General features: G+C 41.4%; 1 protein-coding gene across 1 annotated transcript in view; it reads right to left on the reverse strand.

The window, feature by feature from the left end:
* Positions 1–17,463, reverse strand: part of NEK9 (NIMA related kinase 9) — a 1,697,515-nt gene that overhangs the window by 27,585 nt on the left and 1,652,467 nt on the right. The gene's annotated exons all lie outside the window — the stretch shown is intronic.

Here is a 17,463-nt window from a genome sequence, read left to right on the forward strand (position 1 = left end):
ATGAGAATTTCCAGCTCGAAAACGCAGATACTTCCTGCAACTTAGTCTGATAGGCACATGAAGGTAAGCTTCCTTGAGATCTAAAGTTACCATCCAGTGATCTTTGCCCAGCAGAGGTAAAAGCTGTTGTAACGTCAACATTTTGAACTTGGGAATGTCCAGATAAGTGTTGAGGATAGACAAATCCAAAATTGGTCTCCACGTGTTCCCCTTCTTTGGTACTAGGAACAGGCGAGAATAAAATCCGAGGCCCCTTTCTGGCACAGGAACTGGCTGAATGGCCCCTACTCGGAGTAACAGAGAAATTTGCTTGTGAGCCTCTTTTCTTTGTAGAGGAGGAATGTCTGGCATGCCTTTGAAAGGAGGCAAGGTATGGAAATAAAACCTGTAACCGTGGTGAATGATATCCAAAACCCATCTGTCTTGGGTAATTAAATCCCAATTTTCTTTGAAAAGAGCCAGCCTTCCTCCCAAAGGTGCTGCCAGACGAGAATGCACTGGCAGCTGAAAAGGTAGGTCATTGGGTCTGTTTACGAAAGGACTGACCCCTGCCTTCACCAGAAGTTTGAGCAGGTGAACTCCCTGTTCTAGGCCTAAAAGAACCTTGAGCTCTGCCCCTACCACGTCTAGACCTACCCCTAGACTGGGAATCATAAGCAGGATATGTCCATCCCTTAGCAGGCCAATTTCTACTAAACTTGGGAGGCTGCACCTGCAAAAATCTTTAACAGTTTGCATAGACTTAGCCTTGTCCTCCATTTTCTTTAAAACTGCTTCCACAGGCGAACCAAACAACACATCAGACTGTAAAGGAGCATCCAAAATCCTTGTCTTAACATGCTCAGCTAAATTCTGATCCCTCAACCAGGCGTGCCTACGAAGAACAGAACCAGTGGCAGCCACCCTCGAGGAGGCCTGCACAGCATCAAAACCACATTGCAAGGAATGCTTACCCACCTGTTCAGACACATGAACTAAATCCTGCAACTCTTTACACTCAAAACCTTCTGCCAGAGCATCCACCTTAGACTTCAATTGTGAAAGGAGATAATTTTGATACTTTAACATGTGAAACTGGCAATTCAACGCCCTCATGGCTAAAGTGGAAGAAGTATACACTTTCTTTCCCCATCTATCCAAAGCCCTTGCCTCTTTATCAGGAGGAACAGGATTTTTAACAACGGAAGCCTTAACACCTTTAGGCCCCTGAGAGACAGTTTCCGGGTCTGCCCTAGGACTCTTAAACAGATACTTATGAGCTTCAGGCACCCTATAGTACCTATCCGGTTTAACTGGGGCAGGAGGCAAAGAATCAGGGTTCAGGGAAGCCTCTGCAAAAACATCTTCCACCACATTCAGAACAGGAGGTATAGCTAAAGGCCTATGCTGGGGTATAAACAAAATTCCCTAAGCCTCTTCCTGGAATCAGAGAAATCTTGACCTTCCCATTTAAAATGCTCCCTCATGGAATGCAGAGTCTCTGAAAATGAAAAATCCTCAGGAGGAGATGCTGAAGGAGTAGAATCATCCACATCAGAATCAGAATAAGGAGGATACTCCTGCAAGTCTTCAGCCGAAGACTCAGAAGCCTCCGAACACTGCTCAAAACTCTCAAACTCAGGTTCCACCCTAGGCCTCTTATCAGGAGGGGGCAAAGAACCTCTAATCATAGTAATCAAATCCTCTGCCATTTTAAGCATATGTTTCTTAGGCAAAGATCCTGAAGAGATAGGAGAAACCCCCACTGAAGTTAAGCCTGGCCTGCCCCTCAAAGAAGCCTTGGAAACAGAAGGGGAGGCTCTAACCACCTTAGGGAGAGAGGGAAGCACAGCCACCTGAGAAGCCCCTTCAGCCTGGCCTACCTCCTGAGAGGACACATCCTGTAACAGTAAAGTCTCTCCCTGAGACTCCAAAGAAACTCCTGGCAGAACCTCCGGCTCCACTGAGCCCTCTAAAGAACCGACGTCCGGGACTGTCGGTTCTTCCACTCTAGGCTTTGCTGCTTTGTCCTTGCGCTTTTTGGACAAAGCGGGCGTCGGAGCATCCGACGGCATTTTATAATTACAACGCTTCCCAAAAACTAACCTGGCACAGTCTAACCTTCTCTTAATGGTGCGTTTGTTAAATCTAGCACAAGAGCGGCATCCAACAACGTCGTGCTCAGGCCCTAAACAAGGTATACACAAGGTATGGTAATCCCTATGAGGTATCTGTTTCCCACAAGAAATACAGTTATTCACTTTTTCTGACATCCGGGTAAATACTGAGGCAAAAAAAAACCAAAATATTCCCCAACGGGGTACTTAGCCAACTTTGATTCGGTCTGAAACTCCGACTTCAGAAAATTTCAGAACGCCAACCTGCACTCGCAAAACTGCTTCTGCATCGGACCATGCGGCAAAAAAGACTGAGGATATGACGTCGGTCATGCGCATTAGTACCCTGACGTCCTGACGTCAGACTAATGCGCCTTGACCGACGTCAGCCATATACTTTGGTATTCGGGCCGACTGGGACAGCGGACTACCCCCAATAGTTAGGACTGCAGCAATGTGGAATGAAGAACATCGGAAACTAAATAACAGCAAACACATCTATATAATCTGCATGTACATTCCCCCAGGTAATAATATAACCACACTTGAAGATATCCTATATTGGATATCCATCCACTACCCCCAAGAGACCATACTTCTAGGTGACCTTAATATTGACTGGAGCAATTGTTCCTCTGAAGCCCCTACCACCCACATTAACTTGCATTCATTCAAGCAAGTCATTAACACTCCGACTAGAACTAGCAAGCCCAACCAGAAAGAAAGTATACTTGATTGGGTGCTCATAAACAACCATCCCAACATGTATACATATGGTACCCTCTCTGATAGTCTTAGTGATCATCATCTCACATATATAATCAGGCAGAAAATATCTAACCACAACCAATCACTACTAAGATATGTCAGAAACAAAAAAAATTTTGATTTAACCAAGTTCCAACTTGAACTAAAATCCTGCAATTGGTCAATGCTTAAAAGCCTCCCCTTAGAAGAAGCAGTACTGTATTTTAACAAAAAATTTCTGGAGATTCTTGACAGTCATGCTCCCATCCGCTCTAAAAAAACAAAGCCAAAAACTGCACCATGGCTCTCAAATGAGACCAGGCTCAAAATTAAACTCAGAGACAAAGCTTGGGCTCTATGGCGAACCACTAAACTCCCTCAGGATCAACTATTATACAGGCAACTTAGGAATGAAACTAAAAAACTTGTACTACTTGACAAAAAAAAATACTTCAGTAATCTACAGTCCTTTCACCAAAAAAACCCTCAAAAATTCTGGGCTGGACTAAATAATCTAATACACCCTGGTAAAAAGACTACCCCTGTACCTCAGGCCCTCACTGACAAACCATCAGAATTAGTTGCAGATAGCTTTAATCGCTTTTTCACTGAGACCATACAAACCCTAGCAAGTAAAGTACAGTTTTGTACCTACCATAAATGTAGATGTTCGAAGATCCACATTGCTGCAGTCCTAACACTTGGGTAGTCCGCTGTCCCTCGGTCGGCCCGAATATCAGAGTATAAGGCTGACGTCGGTCAAGGCGCATTTGACTGACATCAGAACGTCAGGGTACAAATGCGCATGACCGACGTCATATCCTCAGTCTTTTCTTGCCCCAGATGTCAGAAGACCCTAAAAAGAAAGGTCAAAACCCATAGACAACAACTAAACAACCAACCAGCCTAACACCAAAAATATGTACAATATGTACAATATATACAATATATACAATATACACAATATACACAATATACCTCAGATGGATAACCCAACCCACACAACCACCTCAAACTACAGAGGGGAAGGAGGGAGGGTAAATTGGACTGCAGCAATGTGGATCTTCGAACATCTACATTTATGGTAGGTACAAAACTGTACTATGTTCTTCATCTCACATTGCTGCAGTCCTAACACTTGGGTAGAATCCCAAAGCAGAGGTAAGGGAGGATGGCTAAACTATAATGAAGCAGGAGCTGCCAAAATGCCCTGCAACACAGCAGTGGCAAAACCAGCCCTGGATTTAGAGTACAATGGAAGGTGGTAATGCCTAGAGAAGGTATGCACTGAACTCCAAGTGGCTGCCTCCAAAATATCCTTAGTTGCCACCCCTCAAAAAGCTGTTGAAGTGGCAGTAGCCCTAGTGGAATGAGGCCTAATCCCAGCTGGAATCTCTTTGCCATGATGGGAATAACAGAAAGCAATGCAAAATCCAATCCACTTAGAAATAGTTTGTTTTGACACGGGCTTGCCCTGAGAGCACAAAGCAAAAGAAACTAATAACTGCTGAGATTGTCTGAACCCTTTAGTTCTGTCCAAATAATATCGCAACTGCCTGTGTACATCTAAAGTGTGCAAAATCTTTTCCCCTTTATTTTGGGGATTTGCATAAAAAGTAGGCAAATGAATAGTTTGGTTTAAAGCCACACTAGAAACCACTTTAGGCATAAAGGAAGGATTAGTACGTAAAGATACCCTATCCTTATGGAAAATTAAGAAAGGCTCAACTGCCATAAGGGCCTGCAATTCAGAAACCCTTCTTGCAGAGGTAATGGCCAACAAAAAGCAGTCTTCCATGACAAATATTTCAACTCAGCAGTAGCTGCAGGCTCAAAAGGTTGTAGAGTGAGTTTCTCCAACACAAAATTGAGATCCCAAGCAGGAGTAGGAGCCCATTGGGGGTCTTATATTCTTTGCCCTCTAAGAAATTGCTTGAACAAAGGATGAGAAAACAATGGTGGGTCACAGTCGTAGTGAGCTGAAATTGCTGCAGCATGAATCTTAATAGAAGAGAAGGACAAACCTTTGTCTAACAACTCAGTAAGATATTGAAGAGCCACACTTAAATCAGGCTCAGAAACATCCAAATCCTTAGCTGCACTCCAAAACAAAAATCTCTTCCATTTATCTGCGTACACTTTCCTTGTACTAGGCCTTCTAGCTTCCAAAATCACATTCAAAACTTGTTGTGGAAGTTGAGACCCTCTATGGTTTAAAACAGAATATGCCAGGCTGTTAGGTGAAGAGAGTGAAGTTTGACATTGAGCAAATGACTGTCCTCCTGGGACAACAGATGTGGAATCAAAGGCAAAGGCCATGGAGGCTTCCGTACTAGACTTCTCAGTAATGGGTACCAGTGCTGTCGAGGCCAATCTGGAGCTATCAAAATCATCCTTGGCTTGTCCTGTCTGACCTTCAGAAGTACCTTTGGGAGGAGAGGCAGAGGTGGAAAGGCATACACATGAAGATTTTTCCAACTGAAAGAAAGAGCATCCACTTTTCAAGCTGTGGGATGAAACCTCTTTGTGCAAAACTTTGGCAGCTGGTAGTTTAGTGGAGAAGCGAACAGATCTATGTCTGGAGTTCCCCAGGACACTGTCAATTTCTGAAATACATGAAGATCCAGTTTCCACTCATGGGGATCCATGATTTGTCTGCTTAACACATCTGCTAAGGAGTTCTGTGCTCCCGGCAGAAACCTTGCCTGAAGACTTAGTTGTAAACTGAGAGCAGTCTCCCACAAAATCATTGCTTGCCTGCATAGAGGATAAGAATGTGTTCCCCCTTGCTTGTTGATGTACCACATGACAGTTGTGTTGTCTGTTAGAATCAACACCTGCCCTGGAAGAAGTAAATCCTTGAAAGCTATTAATGCAAACTGGACTGCTAACATCTCCTTCAAGTTGATATGTAGATGCTGTAGTCTGACAGGCCACTTGTCTTGTATCCACTTTCCGTTTAGATGAGCTCCCCAAGCTTTGTCCGAGGCATCTGTCGTTAAAATTTGACTCGCCTCTGGCGGGTCACAGAGAGTCCCTTGTTTAGGTGACATTCCTGAGCCCACCACAAAAATTCCTTTTGAATGCAAGGTATTATTGGAATGACAGTGTCCAGATCCTGGCAGTGCTGTGTCCATACATTTTTGAGATACCATTGCAACTTCCTCATATGCAGTTTGGCATTGGGAAGCACCAGAATACAAGATGCCATGAACCCTAAGGCTTGAAGGACTGTCCTTGCAGTCAGCCCGGACTGAAGAGATAGATGATGGAAGTAAAGGGAAAGATTCTTTTGTTTGTCCGGGGTTAGAAAGGCCATCTGGGATGCTGTATTCAGTCTTACACCCAGAAAGCACATGTCTTGAGAGGGTACTAGACTGGACTTTATTTCGTTCACAGAATACCCCAGGCATCTTAGCACTGCTATCACATATTCCAAATGACGAAGAAGATCGTCCCTTCCTTGAGCCAGAATCAGGCAATCGTCCAAATAAGGATAGATTTGTATTCCTTTCAGCCTGAAGAAAGCTATCACTGGAGTCAGAACTTTCGTAAATACTCTGGGCGCAGTAGATAAGCCAAAGGGCAATGCAGAGAACTGATAGTGAGAAGTCCCAGTCCGAAAACGCAGATACTTCCTGCAACTTAGCCTGATAGGAACATGAAGGTAAGCCTCCTTGAGATCCAAAGTTACCATCCAGTGATCCTTGCCCAGCAGAGGTAAAAGCTGTTGTAACGTCAACATTTTGAACTTGGGGGAATGTCCAGATAAGTGTTGAGGATAGATAAATCCAAAATTGGTCTCCACGTGTTCCCCTTTTTTGGTACAAGGAACAGGCGAGAATAAAATCCTAGGCCTCTTTCTGGCATAGGAACCGGCTGTATGGCCCCTATTTGGAGTAACAGAGAAATTTGCTTGTGAGCCTCTATTCTTTGTTGAGGAGGAATGTCTGGCATGCCTTTGAAAGGAGGCAAGGTATGGAAATAAAACCTGTAACCGTGATGTATGATATCCAATACCCATCTGTCTTGGGTAATCAAACTCCAATTTTCTTTGAAAAGTGCCAACCTTCCTCCCAAAGGTGCTGCCAGGCGAGAAGGTTCTGGCAGCTGAAAAGGTAGGTCATTGGGTCTGTTTACGAAAGGACTGACCCCTGCCCTCACCGAAGACTGTGCAGGAGAACTCCCTGTTCTAGGCCTGAAAGAGCCCTGACCTCTGCCCCTGCCACGTCTAGATCTACCCCTAGACTGGGAATCATAAGAAGGATACGTCCACCCCTTAGTAGGCCAATTTCTACTAAACTTAGGAGGCTGAACCTGCAAAAAATCTTTAACAGTCTGCATAGACTTAGCCTTGTCTTCCATTTTCTTTAAAACTGCCTCAACAGGAGAACCAAACAAGACATCAGATTGCAAAGGGCATCCAAAATCCTAGTTTTAACATGGTCAGATAAATTTTGATCCCTCAGCCAGGCATGCCTGCGAAGAACTGACCCAGTGGCAGCCACCCTAGACGAGGCCTGTACAGCATCAAAACCACATTGCAAAGAATGCTTACCCACCTGTTCAGAAACATGCACTAAATCTTGTAACTCTTTACAATCAATACCTTCCGCCAGAGCATCAACCTTAGATTTCAACTGTGAAAGGAGATAATTTTGATATTTCAACATGTGAAACTGGCAATTCAAAGCTCTCATGGCAAGAGTGGAAGAAGTATAAACTTTCTTTCCCCATCTATCCAAGGCCCTGGCCTCTTTATCTGCAGGAACCGGATTCTTGACAACAGAAGCCTTAACACCCTTAGGCCCCTGGCTAACAGTTTCTGGGTCTGCCCTAGGACTCTTAAAAAGATACTTATGAGCTTCAGGCACCCTGTAATACCTATCTGGTTTAACAGGAGCAGGAGGCAAAGAATCAGGATTAAAAGAAGCCTCTGCAAACACATCTTCCACCACATTCAGAACAGGAGGTATAGCCAAAGGCCTATGCTGGGGTAAAAACAAAAATTCTCTAGCCTTTTCCTGGAATCAGAGAAGTCCTGACCTTCCCATTTAAAATGCTCTCTCATGGAGTGAAGGGTCTCTGAAAAAGAAAAATCCTCAGGAGGAGAAGCAGAAGGAGTAGAATCATCCACATCAGAATCAGAATAATGAGAATACTCCTGCAAGTCTTCAGCAGACTCAGACACATCCGAAGCCTGCTCATAATCCCCCAACACTGGTTCCATCCTAGGCCTCTTATCAGGAGGGGGCATAGAGCCTCTAATTAAAGTAATTAAATCTTCTGCCATTTTAAGCATGTGCTTCTTGGGCACAGAACCTGAAGAACTAGGAGTGACACCCACAGAAGCTAAACTAGACCTGCCTCTAGGAGAAGCCTTGGAAGCAGAAAGAGAGGGCCTAGACCCCTTAGGAAGGGAGGGGAGTACAGTTATCTGAGAAGCCCCTACAGCCTGACCTGCCTCCTGGGAGGCCACATCCTGTAAAATCAAAGTTTCTCCCTGGGACTCCAGAGAGGCCTCCGTCGGAACCACCGGTTCCACTGACACCTCTAAAGAACCGGCGTCCGGTTCGGACGACTCCTCTAACCTAGGTTTAACTGCCTTGTCCTTGCGCTTCTTTGAGGAAGCCAGCGTCGGAGCATCCGACGGCATATTGTAATTGCACCGCTTCCCAAAGACCAACCTGGCACAATCCAACCTTCGCTTTATAGTGCGTTTATTGAACCTAGCACAAAAGCGACACCCAACAACGTCGTGCTCAGGTCCCAAACAAGGTATACACAAATTATGGTAATCCCTATGCGGTATCTGTTTCCCACAAGAAATACAGTTATTCACTTTTTCTGACATCCGGTAAACCACTGAGGCAAGAAAAAAACCAAAATATTCCCCAACGGGGTACTTAACCAACTCTGACTTCGGTCTGAAACTCCGAATTCGAAAAATTTCAGAACGCCGAACGGCACTTGCAACACTGCTTCTGCATCGGACCATGCGGCAAAAAAGACTGAGGATATGACGTCGGTCATGCGCATTTGTACCCTGACGTTCTGATGTCAGTCAAATGCGCCTTGACCGACGTCAGCCTTATACTCTGATATTCGGGCCGACCGAGGGACAGCGGACTACCCAAGTGTTAGGACTGCAGCAATGTGAGATGAAGAACATCTTGCCACCTAGCCCCTACAGCCCAAACTGCTCCACCTCTACTAATCTTCCACATTTTAGCTTCCAACCTATTGCTACCTCATTTATACACACTCTACTCAAAAAACTAAAACCTACCACTCTTGCAGCTGACCAACTTCCAGCTGAATATCTACAAATATCTGCTGACGCCATTGCCTATCCTATCTCAGTACTTATAAATCGCACACTAACTGAAGCTACAATTCCTAATATCTGGAAAATCTCTTATGTCATCCCTCTCCATAAAGGGGGAGGCTCTACCGAAATATCCAACTATAGGCCAATTGCCATACTCTCTCCCTAGCCAAAATAATGGAAAAATGTATCCAAAAGCAGTTTATGAACCATTTAATAAACAACCATCTCCTGGCAGATACCCAACATGGCTTTAGACCTCACCATAGCACCACTACAGCCCTATTAGCCTTCTCTAACACCATTAATTCTTATCGTAATAATAACCACATCTCTTCCGCTCTATTCCTGGATCTGTGCAAAGCTTTTGATATGGTGGATCACCAACTATTAATCCACTCCCTAAGACCACTCTGTCCAGAACCCAAATCTCTTCAATGGTTTGAGTCCTACCTAAGTGGTAGACAACAAGCTGTACTCTGGCACTCAAAACTGTCCACCTTATTACCAACTAACCTGGGTGTTCCACAAGGGTCTATTCTAGGCCCTCTGTTATTCTCCATCTTCATAAATGATCTTCACACTGCCATTCCTAAAGTCAACTGCATTCAATATGCAGATGACTCAACTTTGATATGTTCAGCCACATCCCCTGCAGAGTTACAGCTAAGGACCCAAACTACCTTTAACACTGTAGAAAACTGGCTATCCAACCACCGCCTACTACTAAACCCCAAAAAGACCAAAATGCTTATATTCTTACCTACACAAAAGTCCACCCCCATTAACTTCATAATTAAATCCAAAGATGGCACAATTATCTCTCCTGACCCTTCTACTAAACTTCTAGGTGTCACCATTGACACCCACTTAAAATATGACCTACACGTCAACCACCTAATCAAAACCAGTAATAAAAAACTAGGTCCACTGTATAGATTAAAGAACTTTTTAACTCCCCTAGCCAAGGTAGCCATTGCCCGTTCCCATCTTCTCTCTTCTCTTCTGTATGCGTCACCTCTCCTTCTAAATAACAACAAGTCCAATCTAATTAAACTTACCACCTGTTATAATCACATTGCCAGATTTGCCACCGGCCTCCCTTTTAGGACACATCACTGCATTAACCTAACTCAGCTTGGATGGCTCGAACTTCCTAGTCTCGTGCTATATAACCAACTGATCATAGCCCACAAAATCATTTACGCCCCTGATAACACTCCCTCACTCAAACACCTAATTACCCTGTATAACAATCCACGACCACTTCCTCCAACAAGGTGCTCATCCAGACTTACAAAACCAACAACCAAGCCGGAGACTCTCTCCTGTCTAACTCCCTAGGTAAAACCTGGAACCTATTACCCCCTGAGATAACCTCAATTTCTTCCCTGTATCACTTCAAAACCAAGCTCAAACTATACCTGGGCTCCAAATGGTCTTGCTACTGTACCAAGCCTGGCTAATCCTCACACTACTATATAAATTAGTTATTTATGTCCTCCATCTAACTATTAATCTCTTAGGATAGTAACATATAGTTCCTATAACTATATAATTAATGTCTTCTGCTGACTTCTTGTTGTAAATGATATACTGTTGCAAAATGTATTTCTTACTTTTTCAGGCAACCCAAACTTTTGTACATTTTTTTGCCTTTCTTTATGTTTTGTATGTACTACTCTTGGAGCTTTTCTCCCCGGGCCTCCGCTGAAAATGGACATATATCCAGTCGGACTATCTCGGTTAACAAATGTAAAATAAATAAATAAATAAATAAATAAGTTTGCTTATATGTCTGGTATTCAACCACACGATATTCCATTTATTTATGCTAGCCGAGTTGCTTCACATTATTGTGCTACATTTACATATGCTGGCTGGCCGAGTTTCCTTGCTGCTGCATGTCCATGGCAGTTGCTGCATTAAATCTTATGTTTTATTTAATTTGTCTGAGAGTTTGCTCACTTATGTATGGTGGCTTTATTTAATTTGACCTGTGTGTGTTAAGAGCACGATATCCATGTCAGTTGCATTAAATCTTATGCTTTATTTAGTTTGTCCGAGAGTTTGCTCACTTATATATGGTGGCTTTATCTAATTTGTGTTAAGAGCAGGTTCCATTGCTGCATGATATCCACAGCAGTTGCATTAAATCTTATGCTTTATTTAGTGTGTCCGACAGTTTTTGCATGGTGGCTTTATTTAATTTGAGCTGTGTGTGTTAAGAACAAGTTCGGTGGCTGCACGATATCCACGGCAGTTGCTGCATTAAATCTTGTGCTTTATTTAGTTTGTCTGAGAGTTTGCTCACTTATTTATGGTGGCTTTCTTTATGTATGGTGGCTTTATTTCAATTGACATGTATGTGTGTTAAGAGCAAGTTTTATGTTGGCCACGTTGCTGCACATTATTGTGCTACATATGCTGGCTGAGTTTCCTTGCTGCTGCATGTCCAGCAAATGATATTAGGGGTGTTTTCACACACATTTATGGTAGCTTTATTTAATTGTGTGTGTGTTTTCACACATATTTATGGCAGCTTTATTTTAGAGTGTGTGTGTGTGTGTGTTTTCACACATATTTATGATAGCTTTATTTAAGTGTGTGTGTGTGTTTTCACACATATTTATGATAGCTTTATTTAAGTGTGTGTGTGTGTGTGTGTGTGTGTGTGTGTGTGTGTGTATGTGCGTGTGTGTGTAAAATGCCCCAGTTAGGTATACCTGGTGGTTAGGGTTACTCAGGCTCAATCCCTGTATGTTAGGTACAAGGAGCAAGAGCCTAAGTTCTCTACCCATACCACCACTTCTGATTGAAGGAGTTCTATCTCTCAACTGTAGAAATTTTCACAAAATGTCTGGAATGTTTGGCTCATACTTTTGGTTTATTTCTCTTAAAATTTCTATGGTGCAGTGGTAGTGTTGTTGCCTCACAGCAAGCGGTTCTCTGGTTTGATTCTTGGCTGAAGTGCATCTGTGTGGAGTCTGCATGTCCACCCTGCATTTGTGTGTGTTTCCTCTGGGTGTTCTGGTTTCCTCCCACGATACAAAGACATACATCTGGAGCGTTTCTCCCCAGGCCTCTACTGAAAATTGGCTTCATTCCAAATGTTAATTTTTCTGGCAAATCAGTGAGAAATGAATTCACTAAATAATGACAGCCATTTAAGTTTCAGTCTTCCTATCTTTCAGGAAACACATGGTAACACAACATTTTATTCTAGCAACTTTCTAAGATTATACAAGCAATGTTTAAAATGTGTCCCCGGTTTTGGGCCTTTGCCCCCCAATAAATTTTGGCTTTTTCCTGATTTCTTGTGCTACACAGTTCTTCAGGGAAGAGAAGATTAGTGCTGCTTATGCAAAGTCTACTTGCATTGTTAGTAGCACCACAGGTAGTATACATGCTTTTGTTGCAGAAGGCTGTGGGTTCTACTCCCACAGTATGTAGATGGATTGCTAATACTACACTGTGTTGTACTTTTAAATGGGGTGGGTGCTGCAGTCCTGAGAATGTCTTCCTTTGGCGGAGACACCTAGTAACTATATGAACCTGTTATCAGTTTGCCATCCATTCCCTACTGATATATTACTAGCTTACCATTTTTTAATGTAACATAGGCAAGTTATTCTTCAAGGACAACAGGCATTTTACTTGTAGAGTAAACAAAATATAAAGTTGTTTGCTAGCAGCAACCTCTTCATTAGTTGCAGATCTCTTTAATGTGGAATTATTTAGATGACTTTTACTTCTGCAGAGATTGTGCATATTTACTGATACTGGTGGATTGTAGAAGTTTTGAGTAGACTTTTTATGACTGAAATGTCCTGAGTTGGGCAGTTTTGTCATTATTGGTTCATGAATTTTGTTTCATTGCTTACTGGAAAATGTGCTGTACTTTTAAAGGGGGTGGGAGCTGCAGTCCTGAGAATGTCCTCCTTTGGCAGAGATATAGTAACTATATGAACCTGTTATCAGTTTGCCATCCATTCCCTACTGAAATATTGCTAGCTTATAATTTTTAATGCAACATAGGCAATTTATTCTTCAAGGGCAACAGGTAATTTACTTGTAGATTAAACAAAATATAAAGTTGTTTGCTAGCAGCAACCTCTTCATTAGTTGCAGATCTCTTTAATGTGGAATTATTTAGATGACACTTACTTCTGCAGAGATTGTGCATATTTACTGATACTAGTGGACTGTAGAAGTTTTGAGTAGACTTTTATGATTGAAATGTTCTGAACTGGGCAGTTTTGTCATTATTGGTTCATGCATTTTGTTTCATTGTTACTGGAAAAATGTTCAAAACAATAAATTTAAAACATGCTCTAACAAGTGTGCTGTATTATACAAGGAATATAATTTAATACAGTTAGGAAGGTGTATCAAAGAACACATGTATGTTTCGTGTGCAATGGGCCTATGATTTGAAAACAACCCAAAGGTAATCTTAATCCGCCAATGGCCAGATGCATTTTCTTTGGATGTGAGTTTCAATGCTGTTTCAATGAATGTAAGTTTCAAGGGCAGAAAAGTTTTAATGCTAAGTCTGTTTTCATTGTGAGACTGTATTGCTTTGTTTAGCAGATGTTTATTAGTGTTTGTGCTATAAAATGTAAATTAAAATCCAAATAATCATGGTAGAAGTAAGCCAGTATGCACATTACAGTGTTTATGGTGAATGGGGCAAAATGGTCAAGTAATGGAACACTGAAATGGCTGCAGGGGACTCTGGGCTGAGGTCATATTTTGGTTGTCTGTTCTTCAGTTTGCGTTTGAAAGTTGGTATCCCACAATTCCATTGGAGTGGGTGTGGTTATATAATTATGTATGTACAATTTATGTTAATCAGCATACAGATTTGTACATATTTTTCACGGCCCTTTGTCCAGATTTTTGATGTTTCCAGGTTGAGAGGTATGGTGACAGATGCGAAGAGAAGAAAGAAGCAGGATGAATGGCAGGCAGTAAGTAAAGGGGATGACAAGATGAAGGATGAAATAGGGATAAAGGGGTGTGTGAGATCTTAATCTTAACAGGGGGTTCTTTAAGAACAGCAGCAAGTTCCCAACTGCACAGAATGTGGAATTTGTGAAGAATAAGAATGATTCAGTCATAATGAATAAACTGGATCAAGACACCAACGGCTAAACAAGGTATTGGGAGCAAATACCTACAGAGGGAGAGGTAACAGAAAGGGAATAAGCCAAAGAAGATATTTGGACTGCAGGCTAGAGACAGCCTTCCCTATCAGACACAGATATTGGAGTACAGGCGTAGAGAAAGGGACAGAAGAATCCTAAATGAAAGCCCTGCTCTGGTAGAGCTTTTCTCTGAATCTAGAACAGAAGCTGCTGTTAAAAATGGGATAATTATTAGGGCATATAAATACCACACATTATAGGAATCAATCATAAGAGGTTAGAAAAGATTGGGAATACAGACTGGATAAACTACTCATAAGGAAACAATGGGGGGTATACATATGGCTCTCAATAATGCAACAAAATCTAGAAGATTTAGGATTTTTGCTTGGAAGTGTTGGCATAGGTATTTTTATACCCTAAGCAGACTCCAAAGAATTGTCCTCAGGTACATGGTAAATGTCGGAGGTATGATGGGGAAGAAAGAGGTAACTGGGAACATATGTTTTGGGAGTGAAATGAGTTGATAAACTTTAAAAAATCCCTACAGAGTACTCTGTCAGAAACACTGGGTAAGCAAATGGGTGTAACTAAGGAAATGATTCTTTTGAGCTGAGATACAGGATCTGAATTGCCTAGATACAGTAAGGCCTTGTTAAGTTTAATTCTGGTGAATGCTAAAAAAGCAATTACTAGAAAATGGAAATCAAAGTCTAAACCAAATGAATTTGAAGTACTGAATATTGTATCAGAAATAAAAGAACTGGAAATGGGATCCTTAGAAAAGGGGAGGATAAAATTGCATAGAAAAAAATGGAAACTTGTGAGAACAATGCCTCTAGAATAATATTTTGGAGGAGAAGTTAGGTTTAAGGGAAGGCAGGAACTGATCAATTTATACAATGCTGAATTGACAGTAAACACAAAAATACACATGATGTATATAATGTTAGCAACTGGGAATATGTTAATATTGTTTGTTTTCTTTCATATACCTATAAGTTTGTCTGTGTCTTAAGTAAAAATTTAATATATGTGTTAAAAATTAAATAAAAAGAAACCAATGGTCAAATAAACCCTTTCAAAACAGAGGCAGTGATACTCTCTGTGTGTGTACACGTGTATAACAATCCAGCAATGAGCTTGCAAAGAAGATTCAAACAAGTCATTGAACCTGGTTGCAGTACACAATAACTAAGCATGTAGCAGATTATGAATTCTCTCTTTACCCTATCAGGGTTATCCTTACAACAGAGATTCAAGATGGAATACCTATGAAAGGGAAAAGATGCACTTGATGAAAGCTGAATACTGACACATGTCATGGACTGCAACAATATGTGAGGAAGGAATACACAAAGAATATCACAAGGTAACACACACACATACACACACACACACACACACACACACCATGCAAGAACAATGTACAGATTAATTTAGCTGGATCCTAGCAGCTATGTTAAGCATCAGAGACCAATACTTAGGACAGTGTGAGGCAGGATAACCTGTGGAAATAAGCAATAATTAAGAAACTAGAAAAGTGTTAACTATCTCAGAATTAACTTTTATACCAAAGCCTAATAAGTGTACGCTACTTCACACTTCAGTCTCTGATGACGACTCTTTCTTCACCTGTACACAGAGCTGCAGTCCAATGTAAGCCAAAATTCAGCAACATTTTTTTGTTGCATTTTCTGCTATATCCTTGAAGCTGAATTGTTCAACGTTAACAGGTAGGGACACTTTCTTTGAAAATTGAACACTTTTGTATACCTGCTGTTATTTATTTCTGTTATAAAAACGTGTTTCTTCACACTCCCCTGATACAGCATCCCTGCCATGCCAGTGTCATCCTTTTAAAGTTCAAACTCTTCATCATAACGTGAATGTACCTTACCGGACTATTAATTATGATCTGAAATTGAAATTGGCCTATATGATGAAGGGACAACCAGGCTTTTTCCCACACTCTGGATATTTTATTACCTTTCTTAATGCTGTTAAACAATGTGTGTTAGACATTTAACAGTTCCCCAACTCCTACTTGTAGTCGGCGTACACCAAGCACATCCAATCATCCTTCCTCAGTAGAGGTATTCAAAATGGGTTTGAGGTCCTTACTTTCCTTTGGCACCAAAAATAATCTTGAACAGACCCTGTGTATCCTTCTCTGGTGTGGTGGAATTTTTTTGGAAGACTTGTTTCATGAACAGCTTTTGAATCTCTGCTGCTGCTTCCCTTCATTGATGGTGTGGCATTGTCTGGAAGGGATTTTAGTCTCAATTTTGGGGTAAAGTGAAAAGGAATGGTGTAGCCTCTGGAAATGACTTAACACCCAAGCAACCAACATTACGGCCTGCCAAAAAGTAAACAGGCAAACCAACGTGTTCTTACACATGAAGCTGTCACTTTAATAAGATAAAATCACCAGAGGCTTAGCACTTTCGCCTTTTACAATCCAGGTATCATCAGAGTCAAAGAGTACTATTAGCAGCTTAGACCTTCTACCTCTGAGCTGTCCATTAAAGCCTATTACTTATGCTGTCCCAAATTACATTCTCACCATTCAGGTAGCATTTTTTATGTTATTATTAATTAGTAAGCCAGCAGCATGCATTTACAAGACCATCCTAACCAGTACAAACTCGTCACCAGCTTCTAGCATTAGATATGCATGTTGACACACAACAAATACAATTTTTAGACTTTTTTCCCCACAAAATGCAATTATTTAAATATTTGTTTAACAAAATGACCTTACAAACTGAGCGGTCTTCATGCATGTTGCACTTTCTTCATCATCAGCCCACATAACAGACCAATGACATAATCAAGTAAGCAGCATGCTAACATTCTTTAGCTCTGGCCAAGTTGATGATTACAGTTTAACAGTTCCTTTATAAAGCAGTGCATATTCTTTTTGAATTTTTCAAAGTTTAAGATATGAATAACCATTATTTTGCTATCTAACCATATCTTAATACTTCACTGTTTTATATTATTCAGTTTCGAATTTTCACCACCTGTTCCTAACTTATTTATTCTCTGCTGTTCTGTTTTAACAAGCCTGTTTTCATTCACTGTTAATTGTCTGGTCCCATAGCACCCACTTATTTCTACTAGCCCTTCCAAACATTTC

The sequence above is a fragment of the Protopterus annectens genome, chromosome 6.part0 (assembly GCF_019279795.1).
Source record: "Protopterus annectens isolate FY-2018-M chromosome 6.part0, PAN1.0, whole genome shotgun sequence".
In the NCBI taxonomy this organism is placed as follows: Eukaryota; Metazoa; Chordata; order Ceratodontiformes; family Protopteridae; genus Protopterus; species Protopterus annectens.